This window comes from Lissotriton vulgaris, chromosome 1_2 (genome assembly GCF_964263255.1).
Source record: "Lissotriton vulgaris chromosome 1_2, aLisVul1.2, whole genome shotgun sequence".
In the NCBI taxonomy this organism is placed as follows: domain Eukaryota; kingdom Metazoa; phylum Chordata; class Amphibia; order Caudata; family Salamandridae; genus Lissotriton; species Lissotriton vulgaris.
This window is the reverse complement of record NC_141686.1, coordinates 53,923,090-53,947,154: the sequence shown is the minus strand read 5'-3', so window position 1 is coordinate 53,947,154 and position 24,065 is coordinate 53,923,090.

Sequence of the window (24,065 nt, the reverse complement as noted above, 5' to 3'; positions counted from 1 at the left end):
AGCCAAAGCCAACTCTTTGCATATTTTAAAGAATCGCTAAAAAGATGTCATCTAGTTGGCTGCACTGTCAAGTCAGACCTGAAAAGTCAAATTTACCTTACCTAGATAAACCATTATAACAAGTGTCAATATAATTATGTTGGCAGTGGCGGGCCAAATTATGTGGCAGGGTTGATTAAATTATGCAGAAAAAAAGGCAAAATATACAGTATAATGCGGCACATTTTGTGTGAGTGATGCCTCATTATTTTGGAATATTTACAGAAGTTAACACTATATGGTCAAAGTTTCACCTCATTAGTACCACTTTGACACCCAAATATAGAAAAAAGCTACAGAAAAGAGACCAGTCAACCTTTGTGAAGGGCTTCTCACTGCATGTCATTTCTTTTAGTAACTTTTGAGCTAGGCATTTTTTTGTAAATCTGCAAATCATGCATCAGATGATGGATTAAGTGGCAAAAGTGGAAAATCTATGTTCATGAGGAAAACGATGCAACCTCAAAATTGTATCATTCCAGTGGCCTTCTTTGTAATGAAAAAATTGAGAATAGTCATATACTAATATTTGGTGTATTCTGTCATTGGCTGACATATTACTTTGGGGTCACTTAGAATATGTGGGGAGCTGCAAAAAATCCAGTGACATGTGTGAATAAGGGCTTTCAGTGCATTTACCAATCATTTTCCATTAAAAAAAAAATGTTGTGAATTCCGTACCTATTAGTACCAGGGGGCAAGCAAAAAGCGGATGCTAATTTTATACCAATAAGCACAGACAGAGTTTGAACATTTATGTCTAAAGATGCAGCAATGTCATGATAACGGTTTCACCGAATTGTGTTATAACAGCAAAACATCCAACATCCCATACCTGAATCCATTAGTGGGGCGGAACTCTTTTCTCCCAAATGGCATTGCGGCATGGCTTCACTTTACATAAACAGCAAAATGCACTCCTGAGAGTGCTTACACTGGCTCTCTACAACCTCCTTCCCAGAGTTCCTGATACCAGGGGCATTGACAACTGCATGGAGGGAGGGGGCGATAGGAATATCAGAGACCACGAATGAGGCCTTGAGGCTTACCCTAGAAATGTTGATTCCAAATTCTTCCCAGTATTTCGCCTTCGAGCTCTCCCTTCTTTCAGCATGTAAGGACCCTGAGAGACCATTAGGAGTTTGTAAAGAGTTTGTAGTCTTCAGGCAAGGATGGTATTAAGAGGTAGTAAGCAGAGATATATACCATTGTTTTGATTTGTGTTTGGCCTGAAGGTCAAGCTCTGTTGTAACACAATAGCTAAACAAATGATTGCAGCTCTTGGAGGATAACAACTTTTTCAGTGGAAGCACATCATTTCTATCTGATGTATGTCGTTACAACGCAGGCTTTTTCCACGCATGCCTTTACAACGCAGGTTTTACAACGCAAGTCGTTACAACGACTTGCGTTCGGGGGGGCGCTGGATGGTGAACAGTTTAATTTACTATTCCAACTCCAGTCCCCGTGGATAGTAGGGAAGGTTTTGGATAGTAAATTAAACTATTCCCTATCCTACAGCGCCCTCCAGCGCAAGTCGATGTAACGACTTGCGTTGTAATTCCTGCGTTGTTAAGGTACTGCGTGGAAAATGTTTCGTTGTAAAGGATGTTTCCCATTTCTATCCAATCAAAACATTCGTTCCTATCCTTCAACATGTTGGCAGAGCTAAAGCCTCTCTGTGGTACTCCTGGAGGCTGTTTCCAAGATGATCACATAAGGCCTGGCAATAGCTGCGCTGTCAAGGCAGGCCTAATAAGAGACATCCTATTCTTTATCGCTCTGGAGGAACCTATATTATATATAAACAAGGAAAAAACAATGTAAACACGTTTCTGTAGAGTGCTAAACATGGCTTTGCCTGTCTTCAGGGTGGAGACAGTCCCTCATAGAGTAAGGACACTAACGAGGAAGGAGAAAGAGGTAATGTCAGGCAACAAGCTTCGATTGAGATCAACGGAATTCCCTCTGCAGTGGGAGAATGTTTTGGACAAGAGTAAGACATATGAAAACATTCTTAGAAATTGCAAACTGAATGTATTCCTTCTCAAAACAAAGCAGCAGGCTATTTATTCCAGACTCTCATCTGTTAGTACAAAACACCCACATAGGTTCCCCAAAGACATCAATCCTTGTAACCATCGTCAGTTACCACAGCTGACTGAGTGCACCTAGGAAATGCATCTGACACAAAATGAACTATATTGCACCCTACCGTCACAACATGGAAATGTCACAAAAGACTAAAATAAAGATATTAAAAAAATTATCCAATGCTGGCTGTGTGTTCCATTTTTGTGCTAAGACACCTCACCAGGTATTAGCTCATCTAAGATATTCATATCTATCTTGAATTTGAATTTGATATCCATACACATATGCCTACTTAAAGTCTGATAATTTATTCTGTTTTCCTTTCCTACATGTGATGCATTCTGGTGCATTAAATCAAGGTAAATGAAAATATAAATATATCCAAGAGGTAGATCTCCAAATTATCTAATAACATGTTGCATGTCAATAACACTGCGTTCACTGTATCATCCTAACCATTATATCGCAAGGTAAATCTAAGTTAGTGTCTGTCGATGGAAGACTAATAATTACATACTTACCTTGATGATGTAGTGGTAGGCAATGTAGTGGATTTATATTGTTGGCCAATGTTATCGACCCCGATATATTGTCACACAAGCATCATTTCAAAGAGAGGGCCGTGGGAATGTGAACCAAACTTAAAGTACGGAATGCTGTGCATGGTGACCCAACACAGCAGATTTTTTACGAACAAAAGCAGAGGAAACAAAAGTATGAGAAATATTTTTGCACAGTGTATCTTCAATGGCATCATCTAAATAATAATGTATCTAAATTAGAATTACTGCCAGTGTCCTAAACTTCAAACAGAAGCCCCTGCGAAAATCTTCGGAAACCTCAATATATTTGCACTTTTCTCGAAATCTGAAAAACCAAAGCTTGTCAGCTCTGAACATCCCTGAAGTAAATAAAATGAATAAATGATAAACTTTCAAATAGATCAGATCTGTTTTCAAAATGGCAATGGTACTCAAGTTTTGAAGCGCGCAGTTAATTCTCTGCTGCAAACGTTCATCACACCAGCCTGTCACATCTTTAATCCCCTCCTTACATCTGCCCCTAATATTACAAATCCTCTGGGGCTGTGATCAGGCTGCAACTGGCATCTATTGCGCCATTCCTGGTGCCTTTCATGCAGTATTTCCAGCCTGGGTGGCAGAGCCATGGCCCAACTGGCAGGGTTCCATGGGAATCTCACTCTCACTTCCAGACGGAGCCAGGATTTTATATGTGTGGGAAGCCAGGGTGTGCACACAGTTTTGTTGCATGTTTATTACTGTGTATTGCTGGGGAAACAGTTAAGGTCAATTTTCTATGACACTAATGCTGATAGACTTTAGTGTCCAGGCACAGTGTGGCATTGTTTTGAGGCCTTCGTTGCCTCTTTGTGTGGGGAATTCTTCTTAAACGAAAAGTGAACGCACTTGTTTTAAAGGGGTGATTCTGGTACCGATGTTCTGCGCTGCTGGTACTTCGAAAGGATCCTTTATATGGTTACAGGCTTCAAAATTTTGTTTAAGACTCCTAAAAACGGTGCGAACATATGGAGCTTTTTCTCAAGCACTGTTGACACCTGGGCAGAGGGGCATATTATCAAGGGGGTTTATCTCCGCTTTTTTGGCTTTAAAAGCCAAGAAAGCGGAGATAAAATTATCTCCCTATTACCTAGCTGTCGCTAACACCAGTTAGCGACAGCTAGTAGGAGATAGCAACCATCTTGGGCCCCGACTGCATGTCAGTGATATTTATCACTAATGACATGCAAAGTGGGCGTGCCAAGATGCTAGCGACTGGAAACACCTGCCCTGAGCAGTTCTTAGCCATGTTATCCAATGGGAGGTGGATAACATGGCTAAGAGCATTAGCCCGGTAATGCCTAAATATCGCTGACTTTTCAGCGATATTCATGCATTGCGGCTGATTTTTATCGCATTTGCGATAAACCTTGGTAATACCAAGGTTTACCTGCGATAAAAATCGCCGCATCTCGGCGATAATTTTTTCTCGCTAACCAAGCAATAGCGATAATTATCGCTATTGCTTGGTAATATGCCCCAGAGTTCGCAGAGTTTTACTCCGCGGAATGCCTCAAAGTGCCAGAAAAACTGCGCTCGGCCGAGTTCCGGCCGTGGTAGTGTGTTAAGTCACACTGCTTGCACTGATTTTTAGTGCCATGAGTTAGTCCTGTTCTTTAAATGAGCACAAATGGCACTCTGTGTCACTCCAGAGGATGCTGCTGCGCTCTGCCAGCTCGAGTAGACATTCTACTGGAACAGCAGCTTCCTCAACACGAATGGCTGATTTCTAAACTCGAGCGGTCGCGACCTGCCGGGACTGCCCACAATGAGAAATCATGCCAGGCGGAGGTCTAGAGCATGATTTTTTGTCACGGGTGCTCGGCAACTTACCGATGGCAAGCTGCTCGAGAGAAAAAACTCAGTTCAACGTCACTTTGTGGAGTTTTTAGAAACTAAGCACTCTGCGCAGAGCGCCGAGTGGGCAAAACTCCATGAACTCCACCGCCAGAGTGGAATTCTTCACCCACCCCTACTTCTGAGACACTTGCACTGAATTATGAGTTGTTAGTTCCACACCCAAAATCACCAGTGTGGCATCAGGATTCAAAATAATTACCTTTTCCCTGTCGCATTGTGAATTACAGTGGAAGTCGGTTTTCCGCTCCACTTTTTGCAGGTTGTTCCCAAATTCTGAGTGACTTTTAATGGAAATATTCTACCAGATTTAACCCAGCAAATATGTCCTTGGAAAACTCAGAGGGCACAGTAACAGGGCATGACCACCCAACCATGTTTTCCTCATTACCTGCTGAATCAGCAAGGATAAGAATCTGAGCACGAGTTCCTAAATGGATGGTTAGACTACGTTTCTCTTTGATCTCCGGTGGGTGTCCGAGGTATCAGGGTTGTTGTTTAATTCAGTGTAGGGTACTTATGCGGAAAAAAAAATCTGTGCGATTGCGATGAATTACGCCAGGTGCATCTTGTGCACGTAGAGTCAGAAAAATGACACTGGTAATGCATATCACAATGAAAAACAGCACAAACTGCACCTTGCTGTCACTATGCCTAGTCATCCTCTCATGTTTCCTGCTCCCTAAGGCCCCGTCCAACCCATTCTAAACCCATTCTGCTTCATCTGTCACCCTTTTTCAACTATATTTTCACTTTTTTATAATAGTCTCTCACTCCCATGTATCTTTATTTTATATATTTGTTCTACAGTTTTTTTACACCTACCCCACCCAACTCAGCTATAGCAGAGGCAGACAACACTGCTATGGTGTCCCACACCCCCGTAGATGACGACAGCATGATGGCCTGACTCCCCGCCACGTTTTTCAGAGGTGGTGGTCATTTGTTTTGAGAAACTCCACCTACCTCTGATGGTGGCATCTGGCAGTGGAACGGCAAGAGTTACGGCTTGGCAAAGCTGCAGCTGCAGTGGGGGGGGAGTGTGGCACTGCATGCGCCGCCACACTGGGGTCTTGTGCAAATGCAGCTAGTGTGAAGTGTGGCTCAAAGGTTAGAGCGGCAGACCCTGATGCAGAGGTCTGGCCCGTGACCAGGGTTCAATTCCCACCTTGACGGGTCTTGGGCTCAATTTCCTCGGACCTGATAATTCTCGCCTCTATGCCTATTCTAATCATGGGTCCCACTCTGCAACTCTGGGCAATAGCTTGCTTAATCTCCACAATGGCCCGACCAGCGCTGGGATGCCTGGCTTCACCTTGGGGTGCCCAGGAGTGGGCATTTCACAGGGAAAGGCCAGGAAGGGTTCCACAGCGGTATGCGTACAGCGCCAAGACGCCTCAGGGTATAAGTGCGCTATACAAGTACGAATTCATTCATTCACTCATAGTAACGCACCGCCGGGCTGACATTCTGGACAGGGAGCAAGAACTGCTGGACCTGCTCGTCAGCCAAGTGGTGGGGCCAGGTGAGTGATGTATTACTAGTCAGGCGTTTTACATTACTGGGACATTTACATTGTGTATATTCTTTATATACATATATATAGAAAATAATGTATACATCATATAACTATAATTATGTATTTTATAATATATACAAATATATTTTATATATAACACACATGCATATTATTGAGAGAATACAATGTATTTTATATATAAATGCGAATGTGTACATTTATATTATGCACTATATATATATATATATATATATATATATATATATATATATATTCACTGAAAAAACCTTAGGTTTCAGGCCCTATATAGTTAGGAATTAACATATAAAAAACCACTGAAATTGCTCCTATATAGTTAGTTGAACTAACTATATATTTCGCGCATTCGCAATCCACTGCTGATGATGTCACATATTACATCATTCATGACATGGTCAGTGACATCACTGATGACATCACTGATGACATCTCAAATGACATCACTGATGACATCACTGATGACATCTAATTTGACATCAATGATCACACCACTGATGATATACTTCATGTGATAATACAATGCTCCTCCTTACACTCTAATATAACCTCTGTTACACCTAGTGTTAAATACAGAGTATCATTTATGAAACCATTGACACACCAATACCAGTTACTACATACACACTCACTGATTCCTATGTCTACACACACATTCACTCATTCAGCCATACAATCACTCGTACATACAGTCACTCATCATTACAACACTATCATATGCACTCATACACCTATGCAGACACTCACACACTGCCACTCATCCATGGAGTTACTCACACACCTAGTCAGTCCTGTAAAGAATCAATCACACTTTGATTTCTTCATCTATACAGTTAAACACAGAACAGCTTACATTTTCACAGATATACTAACACATACTTACTCACTTATACAATCAAATCCTTCATCCATACTCTTATACATCCACTCATTCTTAAATATGTAAAACATATTTAAACTTTACAAAAACACACAGACACTGGATGATGTCATCAGTGATGTCATCAGTGATGTCATTTGAGATGTCATCAGTGATGTCATCAGTGATGTCACTGACCATGTCATGTATGATGTAATATGTGACATCATCAGCAGTGGATTGCGAATGCGCGAAATATATAGTTAGTTCAACTAACAATATAGGAGCAATTTCAGTGGTTTTTTATATGTTAATTCCTAACTATATAGGGCCTGAAACCTATGGTTTTTTCAGTGAATTTTCAAGGTTTTTTAAATGCTAATTCCTAACTATATAAGGCCTAAAACCTATGGTTTTTTCAGTGAATTTCAAAGGTTTTTTAAATGCCAATTCCTACCTGAATAAGGCCTGAAACCTATGGTTTTTTCAGTGAATATGCAAGGTTTTGAAAATGCAAATTCTATTAGCGGATAACGTTTAAATATGTTAATATCTTTGTGGGACCACCTGAGCAGCCCTAGGGATCCGATTTTTGGACCGAAGCAAGATGCTCTCTGATTGGGCCATATTTCTTGCCTTCTGCCCCCCTGATTGTGCCGTATTTCTTGGCTTCTGACCCCCTGATTATGCCGTATTTCCTGCCTCATGCACCCTGATTGTGCCATATTTCTTGCCTTCTGTACCCTAATTGTGCTGTATTTTTTGCCTTCTGCTCCCTGATTGTGCCGTATTTGTTGCCTTCTGCCCACTAATTGTGCCGTTTTTTCTTGCCTTCTGCCCACTGATTGTGCCGTTTGTCGGGCCTTCTGTCCCCTGATTGTGCCGTTTTTTGCGCCCCTGCCCCCCTCATTGTATTATCTTTGCCAGTGTTGGTTTGCTGCTGGTATTGCCTTTGTCCGTGTTTTTTTTTGCTGCCATTATTGTCTTTGCCTTTTTTTTCTGCCGTTATTGTCTTTGCCAGTGTTTGTTTGCTGCCGTTATTGTCTTTGCCAGTGCTTGTTCTCTGCTGGTATTATCTTTGCCAGAGCTGTGTGGGCTGTGGGAGCTGTGTGGGCTGTGAGAGCTGTGTGGGCTGTGAGAGCTGTTTGGCTGTGAGAGCTGTGTGGGCTATGAGAGCTGTTTGGGCTGTGAGAGTGTGGGCTGTGAAGGCTGTGAGAGCTGTGTGGGCTGTAAGAGCTGTGTGGGCTGTGAGGGCTGTGTGGGCTGTGAGGGCTGTGTGGGCTGTGAGGCCTGTGAGAGCTGTGTGGGCTGTGAGACCTGTGGGGCTGTGAGAACTGTGTTGGCTGTGAGAGCTGTGTGTGCTGTGAGGGCTGTGAGGGCTGTGTGGGCTGTGTGGGCTGTGAGGGCTGTGTGGGCTCTGAGAGCTGTGTGGGCTGTGAGAGCTGTGTGGGCTGTGAGCTCTGCTTCTTTTGTGCCTCGGTCTACCTAGGCGGGCTGTGAGAGCTGTCTGGGCTGTGAGAGCTGTGTGGGATGTGAGAGCTGTTTGGGCTGTGAGGACTGTGTGGGCTGTGAGGTCTCTGTGGGCTGTGAGAGCTGTGAGAGCTGTTTGGGCTGTGAGAGTGTGAGCCATGTGGGCTGTGAGAGCTGTGTGGGCTGTGAGAGCTGTGTGGGCTGTGAGAACTCTATGGGCTGTGTTGGCTGTGAAAGCTGTGTGGGCTGTGAGGGCTGTGAGGGCTGTGTGGGCTATGTGGGCTGTGAGGGCTGTGTGGGCTGTGAGAGCTGTGTTGGCTGTGAGAGCTGTGTGGGCTGTGAAAGCTGTGTGGACTGTGAGAGCTGTGTGGGCTGTGAGAGCTGTGTGGGCTGTGAGCTCTGCTTCTTTTGTGCCTCGGTTTACCTAGCACAAGATGGATGCCAACACTTCCTGGTTTGTAGTGTTGACAGCCAATGAGCATGCAACTTTCTCTGGAAGGCATGCTGATTGGCTGCTACTGTCTATCAACACTCCAAAACAGAAACAGTTGGCAGCCATCTTGTGCCTCATTAGACTAAGGCACAGGAAAGCAGGAAAACAAATGTGTGGAACTCAAAAAGGGGGCAGGGTAGAAGCACCCTGACCCTCTAGGCCTGCTCAGGGGGTCCCACAAGGACCCCCAAGGCCCCTAAAAAGTATTTTTTTTTTTTTTGAAAAATCGCGGGGTGCTTGCACGGTGCACGCACGGTGCTCGCACTGTGCGCGCTTATAGATATGTAATTGATTTCAACTTGAATTTTCTCAGCAACTACTGGAGGGATTTACACCATTTAAGCAAAAGCGTGATCTGCGAATCAGACTCTACCATTTTGCCAAATTTCTTGTAATTCCGTTCAGCTGTTCGGGCTGTAGCCGTGTCCAAAGGTCCTATGGAAAATTGCATGGGGAAAACACGTTTTGGGACCCCCCTTTTTTCTCGGCCCCCGCTTCACAAATCCCCCCGAAACTTTCAGGGAAGGAGCGGAGCGTAACGCGCCATCTTCTTTGAGAAATTCACATAGTATGATCAACCGGCGCCAAAGTTATTCCCAATTGAATATTGCGGATTTCCTATGGAAACTAGGTCCTAACTATATATACCTACTGGCGACCGCCAGTAGGTAATATATATATATATTTATATATGAACGCTCCAACTTGCCCTCGCAAAAAGCAGCACTCAAACCCAGCGTTCCTTGAAAGGCTTTTATTCAGGTACAAACGTCCATTGCCACACGATGTCGGCTTCAGTTGTTCCAATCTTCATCGCCTGACGCGTTTCGAAGGAGTTCCCTTCTTCCTCAGAGGCTGGTTGGAACAAGTACGTCCACGTCTCCCACCTGTTTAAGTGCATGTTTCCACACCCTCTCCCTGGATCGGAGGTCACATGGCCTGTGGAGCATTGTGGGAGACGTAGTTTATTCGTGCTGTCCTGTTAAAGTTCAAAGCCCGCAGATGAGCCTCGTGTGGTAATCTTTGTTTTAAATCCTTCGCTGGTTTTCCGCAATGTAGTTCTTGTGGATTCTGAACTTGCGGCCCCCGTTGTGGGGTGGTGCCAGCTAAGGCGGCAGGGCCACCGCCTAATATGAACGCTCCAACTTGCCCTCGCAAAAAGCAGCACTCAAACCCAGCGTTCCTTGAAAGGCTTTTATTCAGGTACAAACGTCCATTGCCACACGATGTCGGCTTCAGTTGTTCCAATCTTCATCGCCTGACGTGTTTCGAAGGAGTTCCCTTCTTCCTCAGAGGCTGGTTGGAACAAGTACGTCCACGTCTCCCACCTGTTTAAGTGCATGTTTCCACACCCTCTCCCTGGATCGGAGGTCACATGGCCTGTGGAGCATTGTGGGAGACGTAGTTTATTCGTGCTGTCCTGTTAAAGTTCAAAGCCCGCAGATGAGCCCGTGTGGTAATCTTTGTTTTAAATCCTTCGCTGGTTTTCCGCAATGTAGTTCTTGTGGATTCTGAACTTGCGGCCCCCGTTGTGGGGTGGTGCCAGCTAAGGCGGCAGGGCCACCGCCTAATATGAACGCTCCAACTTGCCCTAGCAAAAAGCAGCACTCAAACCCAGCGTTCCTTGAAAGGCTTTTATTCAGGTACAAACGTCCATTGCCACACGATGTCGGCTTCAGTTGTTCCAATCTTCATCGCCTGACGCGTTTCGAAGGAGTTCCCTTCTTCCTCAGAGGCTGGTTGGAACAAGTACGTCCACGTCTCCCACCTGTTTAAGTGCATGTTTCCACACCCTCTCCCTGGATCGGAGGTCACATGGCCTGTGGAGCATTGTGGGAGACGTAGTTTATTCGTGCTGTCCTGTTAAAGTTCAAAGCCCGCAGATGAGCCTCGTGTGGTAATCTTTGTTTTAAATCCTTCGCTGGTTTTCCGCAATGCAGTTCTTGTGGATTCTGAACTTGCGGCCCCCGTTGTGGGGTGGTGCCAGCTAAGGCGGCAGGGCCACCGCCTAATATGAACGCTCCAACTTGCCCTCGCAAAAAGCAGCACTCAAACCCAGCGTTCCTTGAAAGGCTTTTATTCAGGTACAAACGTCCATTGCCACACGATGTCGGCTTCAGTTGTTCCAATCTTCATCGCCTGACGCGTTTCGAAGGAGTTCCCTTCTTCCTCAGAGGCTGGTTGGAACAAGTACGTCCACGTCTCCCACCTGTTTAAGTGCATGTTTCCACACCCTCTCCCTGGATCGGAGGTCACATGGCCTGTGGAGCATTGTGGGAGACGTAGTTTATTCGTGCTGTCCTGTTAAAGTTCAAAGCCCGCAGATGAGCCTCGTGTGGTAATCTTTGTTTTAAATCCTTCGCTGGTTTTCCGCAATGTAGTTCTTGTGGATTCTGAACTTGCGGCGCCCGTTGTGGGGTGGTGCCAGCTAAGGCGGCAGGGCCACCGCCTAATATGAACGCTCCAACTTGCCCTCGCAAAAAGCAGCACTCAAACCCAGCGTTCCTTGAAAGGCTTTTATTCAGGTACAAACGTCCATTGCCACACGATGTCGGCTTCAGTTGTTCCAATCTTCATCGCCTGACGCGTTTCGAAGGAGTTCCCTTCTTCCTCAGAGGCTGGTTGGAACAAGTACGTCCACGTCTCCCACCTGTTTAAGTGCATGTTTCCACACCCTCTCCCTGGATCGGAGGTCACATGGCCTGTGGAGCATTGTGGGAGACGTAGTTTATTCGTGCTGTCCTGTTAAAGTTCAAAGCCCGCAGATGAGCCTCGTGTGGTAATCTTTGTTTTAAATCCTTCGCTGGTTTTCCGCAATGTAGTTCTTGTGGATTCTGAACTTGCGGCCCCCGTTGTGGGGTGGTGACAGCTAAGGCGGCAGGGCCACCGCCTAATATGAACGCTCCAACTTGCCCTCGCAAAAAGCAGCACTCAAACCCAGCGTTCCTTGAAAGGCTTTTATTCAGGTACAAACGTCCATTGCCACACGATGTCGGCTTCAGTTGTTCCAATCTTCATCGCCTGACGCGTTTCGAAGGAGTTCCCTTCTTCCTCAGAGGCTGGTTGGAACAAGTACGTCCACGTCTCCCACCTGTTTAAGTGCATGCTGCTTTTTGCGAGGGCAAGTTGGAGCGTTCATATTAGGCGGTGGCCCTGCCGCCTTAGCTGGCACCACCCCACAACGGGGGCCGCAAGTTCAGAATCCACAAGAACTACATTGCGGAAAACCAGCGAAGGATTTAAAACAAAGATTACCACACGAGGCTCATCTGCGGGCTTTGAACTTTAACAGGACAGCACGAATAAACTACGTCTCCCACAATGCTCCACAGGCCATGTGACCTCCGATCCAGGGAGAGGGTGTGGAAACATGCACTTAAACAGGTGGGAGACGTGGACGTACTTGTTCCAACCAGCCTCTGAGGAAGAAGGGAACTCCTTCGAAACGCGTCAGGCGATGAAGATTGGAACAACTGAAGCCGACATCGTGTGGCAATGGACGTTTGTACCTGAATAAAAGCCTTTCAAGGAACGCTGGGTTTGAGTGCTGCTTTTTGCTAGGGCAAGTTGGAGCGTTCATATTAGGCGGTGGCCCTGCCGCCTTAGCTGGCACCACCCCACAACGGGGGCCGCAAGTTCAGAATCCACAAGAACTACATTGCGGAAAACCAGCGAAGGATTTAAAACAAAGATTACCACACGGGCTCATCTGCGGGCTTTGAACTTTAACAGGACAGCACGAATAAACTACGTCTCCCACAATGCTCCACAGGCCATGTGACCTCCGATCCAGGGAGAGGGTGTGGAAACATGCACTTAAACAGGTGGGAGACGTGGACGTACTTGTTCCAACCAGCCTCTGAGGAAGAAGGGAACTCCTTCGAAACGCGTCAGGCGATGAAGATTGGAACAACTGAAGCCGACATCGTGTGGCAATGGACGTTTGTACCTGAATAAAAGCCTTTCAAGGAACGCTGGGTTTGAGTGCTGCTTTTTGCGAGGGCAAGTTGGAGCGTTCATATTAGGCGGTGGCCCTGCCGCCTTAGCTGGCACCACCCCACAACGGGGGCCGCAAGTTCAGAATCCACAAGAACTACATTGCGGAAAACCAGCGAAGGATTTAAAACAAAGATTACCACACGAGGCTCATCTGCGGGCTTTGAACTTTAACAGGACAGCACGAATAAACTACGTCTCCCACAATGCTCCACAGGCCATGTGACCTCCGATCCAGGGAGAGGGTGTGGAAACATGCACTTAAACAGGTGGGAGACGTGGACGTACTTGTTCCAACCAGCCTCTGAGGAAGAAGGGAACTCCTTCGAAACGCGTCAGGCGATGAAGATTGGAACAACTGAAGCCGACATCGTGTGGCAATGGACGTTTGTACCTGAATAAAAGCCTTTCAAGGAACGCTGGGTTTGAGTGCTGCTTTTTGCGAGGGCAAGTTGGAGCGTTCATATTAGGCGGTGGCCCTGCCGCCTTAGCTGGCACCACCCCACAACGGGGGCCGCAAGTTCAGAATCCACAAGAACTACATTGCGGAAAACCAGCGAAGGATTTAAAACAAAGATTACCACACGAGGCTCATCTGCGGGCTTTGAACTTTAACAGGACAGCACGAATAAACTACGTCTCCCACAATGCTCCACAGGCCATGTGACCTCCGATCCAGGGAGAGGGTGTGGAAACATGCACTTAAACAGGTGGGAGACGTGGACGTACTTGTTCCAACCAGCCTCTGAGGAAGAAGGGAACTCCTTCGAAACGCGTCAGGCGATGAAGATTGGAACAACTGAAGCCGACATCGTGTGGCAATGGACGTTTGTACCTGAATAAAAGCCTTTCAAGGAACGCTGGGTTTGAGTGCTGCTTTTTGCGAGGGCAAGTTGGAGCGTTCATATTAGGCGGTGGCCCTGCCGCCTTAGCTGGCACCACCCCACAACGGGGGCCGCAAGTTCAGAATCCACAAGAACTACATTGCGGAAAACCAGCGAAGGATTTAAAACAAAGATTACCACACGAGGCTCATCTGCGGGCTTTGAACTTTAACAGGACAGCACGAATAAACTACGTCTCCCACAATGCTCCACAGGCCATGTGACCTCCGATCCAGGGAGAGGGTGTGGAAACATGCACTTAAACAGGTGGGAGACGTGGACGTACTTGTTCCAACCAGCCTCTGAGGAAGAAGGGAACTCCTTCGAAACGCGTCAGGCGATGAAGATTGGAACAACTGAAGCCGACATCGTGTGGCAATGGACGTTTGTACCTGAATAAAAGCCTTTCAAGGAACGCTGGGTTTGAGTGCTGCTTTTTGCGAGGGCAAGTTGGAGCGTTCATATTAGGCGGTGGCCCTGCCGCCTTAGCTGGCACCACCCCACAACGGGGGCCGCAAGTTCAGAATCCACAAGAACTACATTGCGGAAAACCAGCGAAGGATTTAAAACAAAGATTACCACACGAGGCTCATCTGCGGGCTTTGAACTTTAACAGGACAGCACGAATAAACTACGTCTCCCACAATGCTCCACAGGCCATGTGACCTCCGATCCAGGGAGAGGGTGTGGAAACATGCACTTAAACAGGTGGGAGACGTGGACGTACTTGTTCCAACCAGCCTCTGAGGAAGAAGGGAACTCCTTCGAAACGCGTCAGGCGATGAAGATTGGAACAACTGAAGCCGACATCGTGTGGCAATGGACGTTTGTACCTGAATAAAAGCCTTTCAAGGAACGCTGGGTTTGAGTGCTGCTTTTTGCGAGGGCAAGTTGGAGCGTTCATATATTTTTATATATATATATATATATATATATATATATATATATATATATATATATATATATATATATATATTTATCCACCAATCCGTTCACTGGGAGGTGCACACTTTGCATGGTTGGTGCCAGACAGTAGGGATGAACGTCCCCCTACTTAAAATTGACCACCAAAAGAAATTATTGTCCGCACTCGCTCAATACGATAGTTTGGGTTTATTAAACAAGAGACTCACATGAACCCCCTATCGTATTGAGCGAGTGCGGACAATAATTTCTTTTGGTGGTCAATATATATATATATATATATATATCTACTACCTACATGCGGTCGCCAGTAGGTAGTTATAGTTAGGATCTACTTTCCATAGGAAATCCGCAACATTCTATTGGGAATAACTTTGGCGTCAGTGGACGAATCTTCGCGAATTTCTCAAAGTTCGTGGCCTGCTCCGCTCCGCTCCTTCCCTGAAAATGTGGGGGGGGATTCGTCAAGCGGGGGCCGAGATAAAAGGGGGTCCCAAAACGTGTTTTCCCCATGTTAATTTCCATAAGGCAGTTGAACTCACTTTTAGCCCGAACGGCTGAATGGATTTCCACCAAACTTGGCAAAATTGTAGGGACTGGTAACCCGATGTGCCTTTGCTATGCCTCAAGATATATGCTCCAGTGGTTTTTACGAAAATGAACTTTGAAGAAATATGTATTGGGCTACATTGGGCTATATATATATAAAGTCAAAGTCAAAGTCAAAGTCAAAAGATTTATATAGCGCGCTACATACCCAGAGGGTCTCAAGGCGCTAGAAGAAGGGTGGGGAATTACTTATCGAATATCCAAGTTTTAAGTTGCTTTCTGAATACTAGGTGGTTCTGAGTGAGGCGAAGGTGAGTGGGAAGTGAGTTCCAGGTTTTAGTAGCCAGGTAGGAGAAGGATCTACCTCCCATGGTGGTTTTGTTGATGCGAGGTACAGTAGCAAGGGCTTGGTTGGAGGATCGTAGCTGGCGGGAGGGGGTGTAGAAGGAAAGTCGTGTGTTGAGGCATTCGGGTCCAAGTTTGTAGAGTGCTTTGTGTGCGTGGGTTAGGAGGCGGAAAGTAATTCTCTTATTAACGGGGAGCCAGTGGATGTTTTTCAAATGACCAGAGATGTGGTCTTTACGCGGGATGTCTAGTATGAGTCTGGCTGACGCGTTCTGGATGCGTTGGAGTTTTTTCTGGAGTTTAGCGGTGGTACCGGCGTAAAGGGTGTTTCCGTAGTCTAGGCGGCTCGTGACCAGTGCGTGGGTGACCGTTTTTCTAGTTTCGGTGGAGATCCAGCGAAATGTTTTTTTGAGCATGCGAAGAATATTGAAGCAGGATGATGAAACGGCGTTGACTTGTCTGGTCATCGAGAGTGAGGAGTCCAGGATGACGCCCAGGTTCCGTGCGTGGTCGGTCGGGACGGGTGCTTTTCCAAGGGCCTCTGGCCACCAAGAGTCGTCCCAGGCGGAGGGGGAGGTACCTAGGATAAGGACTTCTGTTTTGTCAGAGTTCAGTTTTAGACAGCTGTGCTTCATCCACTCGGCTACTTCTTTCATTCCTTCATGTAGGTTGGTTTTGGCGGTGTTAGGGTCTTTGGTGAGTGATAGGATCAGTTGAGTGTCATCAGCGTAAGAGATGATGTTGAGGTTGTGTTGGCGTGCTATGGCTGCGAGGGGGCTCATGTATACGTTGAAGAGGGTGGGGCTGAGTGATGATCCTTGTGGCACGCCACAGATGACTTCAGTGGCTTCTGACTTGAATAGTGGGAGGCGGACTCTTTGGGTTCTTCCGGTGAGGAACGAGGTGATCCATTCCAGTGCCTTTCCTTGGATTCCGATGTTTCTGAGGCGCTGTAATAGGGTGCTATGACAGACTGTGTCGAAGGCTGCGGAGAGGTCGAGGAGGATGAGGGCGACTGTGTCTCCATTGTCCAGTAGGGTTCGAATGTCGTCTGTTGCTGCGATGAGGGCGGTTTCAGTGCTGTGTTTGGCTCAGAAGCCGGACTGTGAGGAGTCGAGGGATTTGTTGGTTTCGAGGAAGGCGGCGAGCTGGTTGTTGACAGCTTTCTCGATGACTTTGGCCGGGAATGGAAGGAGCGAGATGGGGCAGTAGTTTTTGAGTTCGGTGGGGTCAGCTGTGGGTTTTTTCAGAAGGGCGCTGAGTTCGGCGTGTTTCCAGCTTTCCGGGAAGGTGGCGGAGTTGAGGGAGCAGTTGATGACGTCTCGGAGGTGTGGTGCAATGATGGAGTCTGCTTTGTTGAAGATGTGGTGAGGGCAAGGGTCTGTGGGGGATCCTGAGTGGATGGAGTTCATTAAGCGGATGGTGTCTTCAGTGGAGATTGGGTTCCAGTCGTTAAGGATGTTCAAGGGGGGTGAAGGTCCTGCAGAGGGTTGGGTGGGTTGGTCTTCGGGTCGGTTGTCGAAGCTGTTGTGGATGTCTGCGATTTTGTTGTGGAAGAATGAAGCTAGGGAGTCGCAAAGGGTTTGAGAGGGAGTGATGTCGTTGGAGTTGGCAGTGGGGTTGGTAAACTCTTTGACGATGTTGAATAATTCCTTGCTGTTGTGGGCGTTGTTGTCTAGTCGATCTTTGAATGCCGCTTTCTTTGCAGTCCGGATCAGTTGGTGGTGTATGCGGGTGGCGTTTTTGAAGGCGTCCCTGGTGCTGGTGTTTGGGTCTTTTTTCCAGGCCTTCTCGAGGGAGCGACAGAGTTTCTTAGATTTCTTAAGATCATCGTTGAACCAGGAGGCGTTTTTGCTGCCTAGTTTAATTTGACGTTTTTTCAACGGTGCTAGTAGGTCGGCGCTGTTGGATAGCCATTGGGTGAGGTTAATGGCTGCTTGGTCGGGGTTTGAGGAGTGTGCAGGGGGGTTTTGAAGAAGCGATGAGGAGATCTGGTCGATGGTGATTTTGTTCCAGTTTCTACGCAGAGTAGGTTGAGGATGGTTGTGGGTTGTGGTCTTATTGTAGATAAAGTGAACACAGCTGTGGTCCGTCCAAAGGAGAGCTGTGGTGTGACTGAAGGAGACATGTTTGCTGGAGGTGAAGATAGGGTCGAGTGTGTGACCTGCAATGTGGGTGGGGGTAGTGACAAGTTGTTTGAGTCCAAGGTTGGCGAGATTGTCCTGAAGGGTTGTGGCGTTGCTGTCATGGTTCTTTTCCAGGTGAAAGTTGAGGTCTCCCAAAAGAATGTATTCCTCAGAGGGGAGGGCGTGTGGGGTGATAAAGTCAGTGATGTCGTCACTGAATTGTGCACGGGGTCCTGGAGGCCGGTAGAGGAGGGTGCCTCTAAGTGTGGTCTTGGGGTCGGTGAGGATCTGGAAGTGAAGGTGCTCGGCGCTAGCGAGGTTGACGTCTGAGCTGGTTGAGATGCGGATGGAATTCTTATGGACGATAGCGATGCCTCCTCCTGTTCGGTCGATGCGGTCCTTGCGGATGATCTTGTAGCCTTCCGGGATGGCAATGGTGATGTCTGGGGCTGATGAGGCGTTCATCCATGTTTCTGTTAGGAAGGTGACGTCCGGAGAGATGGTGTCTAGTAGATTCCAGAGGTCGATGGCGTGCCTGTGGACCGAGCGGGTATTGAGCAGGATGCATTTTAGGTGGTTGGTGTCAGATAGCTGTTTTGTGTTCGTGGATGAGGAGTTGTTCTTGTTGCCGTCGAACTTGCAGGAGTTGCAAGAGAAGGGTCCCACAATGTAGCCCAAAGATGGCCACCAGAGACAAAAAAAAACAAATGTAGCCCAAATATCAGCCAGATATAGCCCAACAATTTGCTATTAAAAAACCTATGAAATTCACTGAAAAAACCATAGGTTTCCCACACGTTATAGTTAGGAATTAGCATTTAAAAAACCTTTGAAATTCACTGAAAAAACCATAGGTTTCACACACGTTATAGTTAGGAATTAGCATTTAAAAACCTTTGAAATTCACTGAAAAAACCATAGGTTTCACACTAGTTATAGTTAGGAATTAGCATTTAAAAAACCTATTAAATTCACTGAAAAAACCATAGGTTTCACACCAGTTATAGTTAGCTGGAAATTTTACTGACATAAAACCATTGAAATTCCCACGTTATAGTTAGTTGGACTCACTATAACTTGCGCGCCTGCAATGCACTGCTGATGACGTCACATATTACATCACTCTTGACATGGTCAGTGACATCACTCATGACATCACTGATGACACCATCCAGGGAATGTGTGTCTTTCTGAAAAATCAATATGTTTTATATTTTAGTTTCTATTGTTGAATATGTGTTTCAATTTGAATTTAAATTTGAATTTAAAAACATTTGTACAGCGCTCGCATACCCAGCGGTTTCATGGCGCTAGTGGTGATCAGTAAGTGGCAGCAACAGGAGATTTAAGAATAGGCTTGTGTAAACAGAAAGGTTTTAAGGTTTTTTCGAAACAAAAGATAAGAAGGTGAAGTGCGTAAAGTAACCGGGAGGGAGTTCCAGAATGTTGGAGCCAGGACAGCGAATCTCGCTCCGCCCGCCCTCTGCTTTTTAAAGCGGGGGATGGTAAGGAGGGCCAAATGGGCCGAGCGGAGTTCTCTGCCTGGGCAATATGGCTTAATGAGAGAACGGATGAACTCGGGGGCGGTGCCCGATCTAGCCTGATACGTAAGGCAACCGAGTTTGAACAGGGCACGCTCTCTCACAGGTAGCCAGTGCAACGTTTTGAGTAGTGGAGTGACCCGATGGTGTCTGGGTAGGCCATGGATCAGGCGGGCTGCCTGGTTCTGCACCAGTTGAAGTCGATGGATCATGTATGCAGGGGCTCCTTTGAAGACTATGTTGCCATAGTCTATACGGGACAATACCATGGCCAGCATAATAATTTTCAGTCCTGAGGGGGAAAAGAAACGGGAGACTTTCCTAATAACTCTCAGGGAAAAGAAACATGAAGAAACCATGGAGCTGACCTGTGGGCAAACGGTGAGCTGAGGATTAAGAAGGATTCCCAAGGTTTTCACTTTGGACACAGGAAGTGGTGGGGCACCAAGGGAAGGGGGCCAGAAGGAAGGGGACCAGGGACTGCAGCCACCTCCGGTCAGGACCTGCTCGGTCTTGTCCGGATTCAGTTTGAGGTGGCTGCAGTTCATCCAATCTTGAATGAGAGTCATGGTTGTTTGAACGTTCAGGGCAGATGAAGATGAATGGGATAGATTGAAGATTAACTGGAGGTCATCCGCGTAATTAAACACGGTGACCTCCAGTTGCTGTAACATAAAAATGAGGGGAAAAATGTACAGATTAAACAAAAGAGGGGAGAGTGATGAACCCTGTGGAACCCCGCATTCTACCTTGCGAGAGGCCGCCGCAAAGCCAGTCAAGCGGACTTCCTGCGTTCTCCCAGCAAGAAAGGACTCCAGCCAAGAAAAGGCTAAGCCTTCTATACCCGCCGCCCTGACACGGTTAAGGAGGATGGTATGGTCCACTGTGTCAAAAGCGGCGGATAGATCTAGGAGAATCAGGGCTTGCGGAAGGTTGATGTCGATACCTTCACGCAGCTTGTCCATGACAGAGATGACCACTTTTTCTGTAGAATGCAGGGGACGAAAACCCGCTTGGCAAGGGGAGAGGCAATGATTTGCCTCAATATGAGTGCTCAGAGTAGAAGTGATGTGGGATTCAAGGACTTTTGCAAGGTAGGGGAGGAGTGAGATGGGGCGGTAATTAGAGGGGGAGGAAGGATCGGCGTCCAATTTTTTTAAAATTGGGATGACAACCGCCGATTTGTGTAGACTGGGAACGTGACCGTGGATAAGCGAATCGTTAAGAAGGGTCAGAGGGGGAGTAGGGCAAGCTGAGTAAACTTCCCTGAGGGTACAGGCAGGAGCAAAATCCAAGGGAGAGCCTGATTTGACCCGTTGGAGCAAAGGGAAGAGGGTGTCAGCGGTTAGAAGTGGGAAATTAGTCAGTTTGACGGTGGTGAGGGGAGGGGAAGGATCAACAAAGGTGGAGGAGGGCGGAGGGATGTTGTGTTTAATTTTAACAACTTTGTCTATAAAAAACTCGTTGAGCGAGTCACAGAGGGATTGGGACGGGGGGATGGTAGCCGTAGCTCTGGTGGATGAGGCAAGTTCATGGACAGTAGAGAAGATTTCCTTCGATTGTGACTCAGCAACCATAATCCTGTTGGTGTAATATTCAGCTTTTGCTTCCAGGATGCTCTTTTTATAGGTTTGCAGAGCGGCCAGGTAGATGGTTTTTTGGGCAGGGTTGTAAGTTCTTCTCCAGACACGTTCGGCCCTTCTTGCAGCTAGTTTTTTTTCTTTAAGGTCGGAAGTAAACCACCGATTGGCTGCATGGGCCCGTTTAACTGAAAGCCGCTTGAGGGGGGCGAATTCATCACCTGCCACCGTAAGCCAGTTGTTAATTACGGCCAACTGTGGGGTGGCTGTCAGGCCGTTTAGATCAGGACAGGTCTTGGCCAGGGCTGAGCAGAAGGAACGCATGTCTACCTTACCCCATCTCCGAACCCAGGTGTTTTTGGGAAGGGGGGGTTTGACCAGAGGCGCTAGGGCAAGGGAGAACGCGATGGTGGAATGGTCTGACCATGGACAAGGGGATATAGTGGGAGGTGTGGATGGAACATTCAGTGTCTAGATTTGATCTAACATGTGGCCATGTAAGTGGGTGGGACTGTGGATGAGCGGTACAAAATTCAAACTTTTCATGAGGCAGGTAAATTCCTTAGATTGGGGGCTTTCGGCAGGGTCATTGGGCCAGTAATTAAGGTCCCCTAGAACCAGTACGGAAGAATTATTAACTACCAAAGTGGCCAAGAGGGACTGGATATCAGGGAGAAACGAAGGGGTGGGCTGGGGGGGGGCGGTAAATAAGAACGAAAGTGAGGGGAATTTGATAGGAAGTAGAACGAGCTACAAGGAAATCAACATCGGTGATAGGAGGGGAGGGAAGGATTTGGAAATTGAAATCAGTACGGGCTATTAAGGCCACTCCACCACCTCGCTTGCCCTAGGGACGGTCCGCACGGGTGGCGGAATATGTCGATGGTAAGGCGGCAAGCACATTAGGCAGGGAGTCGGTCTTGAACCAGGTCTCGGTTAAGAAGAGGAGATCTGGTTCATAGGAATCGATATAATCAAATAGCTCGTATTGATGGCTTATAGCAGACCTAGTATTTAAAAGGGTAGCCGAGGTAGTAAACAACTGAGCAGAGGGGACTGGGAGTGGAGGGAGGACAGGTGGGGGTGTGAGGACTGGTGCGGCTAGGTGTGATACTAATCCAGGGGGGGAGTGTGGGGGGGAGCTATATAGGCCAAGGTGCTGTAGATGGGTAGTAGTAGAGGGGCTAATACTGCCGGAGGCCCAGTAGGTACATAGCTGAGACGAAGAATAAGAGATAAAAGTAGCAGCATCTCGTGCCCCTGGCCCCGGTCGGCCGCGGACGGGCGCAGACGGGCTTAACTCAGGCGCAACTCCGGCGCGCTTCCGTCGCGCCCGCTGCGCTGCCTCATATTGCCAGTTTAAATAGGGGCGGAGCGGCGGGGGAGTGGCAGGGCCGAGATGGGAAGCTAAGCCCAAGCCAAGATGGCGCCCGCTGCCGCTGGGAGCCCGCGAAGAACACGATCAGCCCCAGCCGGCAGCTCACCCCTGTAAGCCCAAAGAAGTCAGGACCTGCACAATTTTAAAAGTAAGTTAGTGACAGTTAAAATTCAAGCTTCGCCAGAGTAGCGCCTCCGCTCGCAGTCAGCGGGGCGAATTGTGAAAGAAAGCAGCACTCGCAAAGCATAAACCAATCAGCCCACTGCCACCGGGCCACTGGTCAACACGAAGGGCGAGAGAGAACACGCTGCTAAATAGGGGTGGAGCGGCGGGGGAGTGGCAGGGCTGAGATGGGAAGCTAAGCCCAAGCCAAGATGGCGCCCGCTGCCGCTGGGAGCCCGCAAAGAACACGATCAGCCCCAGCCGGCAGCTCACCCCTGTAGGCCCAAGGGTTACATTACACTGAAAGGAGGTCTGTCACTCGGTCACAAGGATGGTGTCACTGTTTTTTTTATTCTTTTTTGTTTTTTTATATGTTTTAGTATCAGTATGAGTGTCTGGATGGTTTGGTGAGGGTATTACTCCTTGTGACAGAGTGACACACCTCCTTTCAGTGTAATGTAACCCTTGAAACACATATTCAAAAATAGAAACTAAAATTTTCAAAAAAATAGAGATACCCATACCAGTTTCAATAACCAATTCAGTAATACCACCATCTATATACACATCCACTCATTCACCAACAGTTCTATATAGTCACTCATACATATATTCACTCATCATATGTAGTGAAACACCTACACATCCTGTTACACACCGACAGTCATCCAAAAGTTACTCACACACATAATCACACATGCAAATAAACTATTGATCATCCATTTATTTGCATATACAACTATACACACACTACCACCTTACTTCTAAGGAAACTTACACATACTTACTCTCTTAAACAATCACTTATAGAAACACATACTTATTTAAACAGGAACTCTTACAATCTCTCACTCTCACATATACTCACTTATATACATCAATACTCACATATACTAGATTAAAACATATGTAGTTACTCATTAAGACACTAGTGAGACAGTCATTCACTCACTAACACACACATATATTCGCGCCGGGATGCCCCCGGGTAAGCTGAGCGCGTTACAAGTTTCATATAATAATAATAATAATAATATAATAATACACACTCATCCACCCATACAGTCCTGCACATATGCTGTCTTCAAAACACATACAAACAGTGAGTCAGTCATTGATGCATCTATGTGCTAAGTAATATTCCCACCAAACCATACAGACACTCATACTGATACTAAAAAATATAAAACAACAAAAAAGAATTAAAAAAACAGTGACACCATCCTTGTGACCGAGTGACAGACCTCCTTTCAGTGTAATGTAACCCTTGAAACACATATTCAAAAATAGAAACTAAAATATAAAACATATTGATTTTTCAGAAAGACACACATTCCCTGGATGGTGTCATCAGTGATTTCAGGAGTGATATCACTGACCATGTCATGAGTGATGTAATATGTGACGTCATCAGCAGTGCATTGCAGGCGCGCAAGTTATAGTGAGTCCAACTAACTATAACGTGGGAATTTCAATGGTTTTATGTCAGTAACATTTCCAGCTAACTATAACTGGTGTGAAACCTATGGTTTTTTCAGTGAATATATATATATATTTGTGTTTATGTACGCTATGCTGTTAAATACATAAAGCTCACTTATATATATGCACCCCTTGATATAAATTAAAAATATA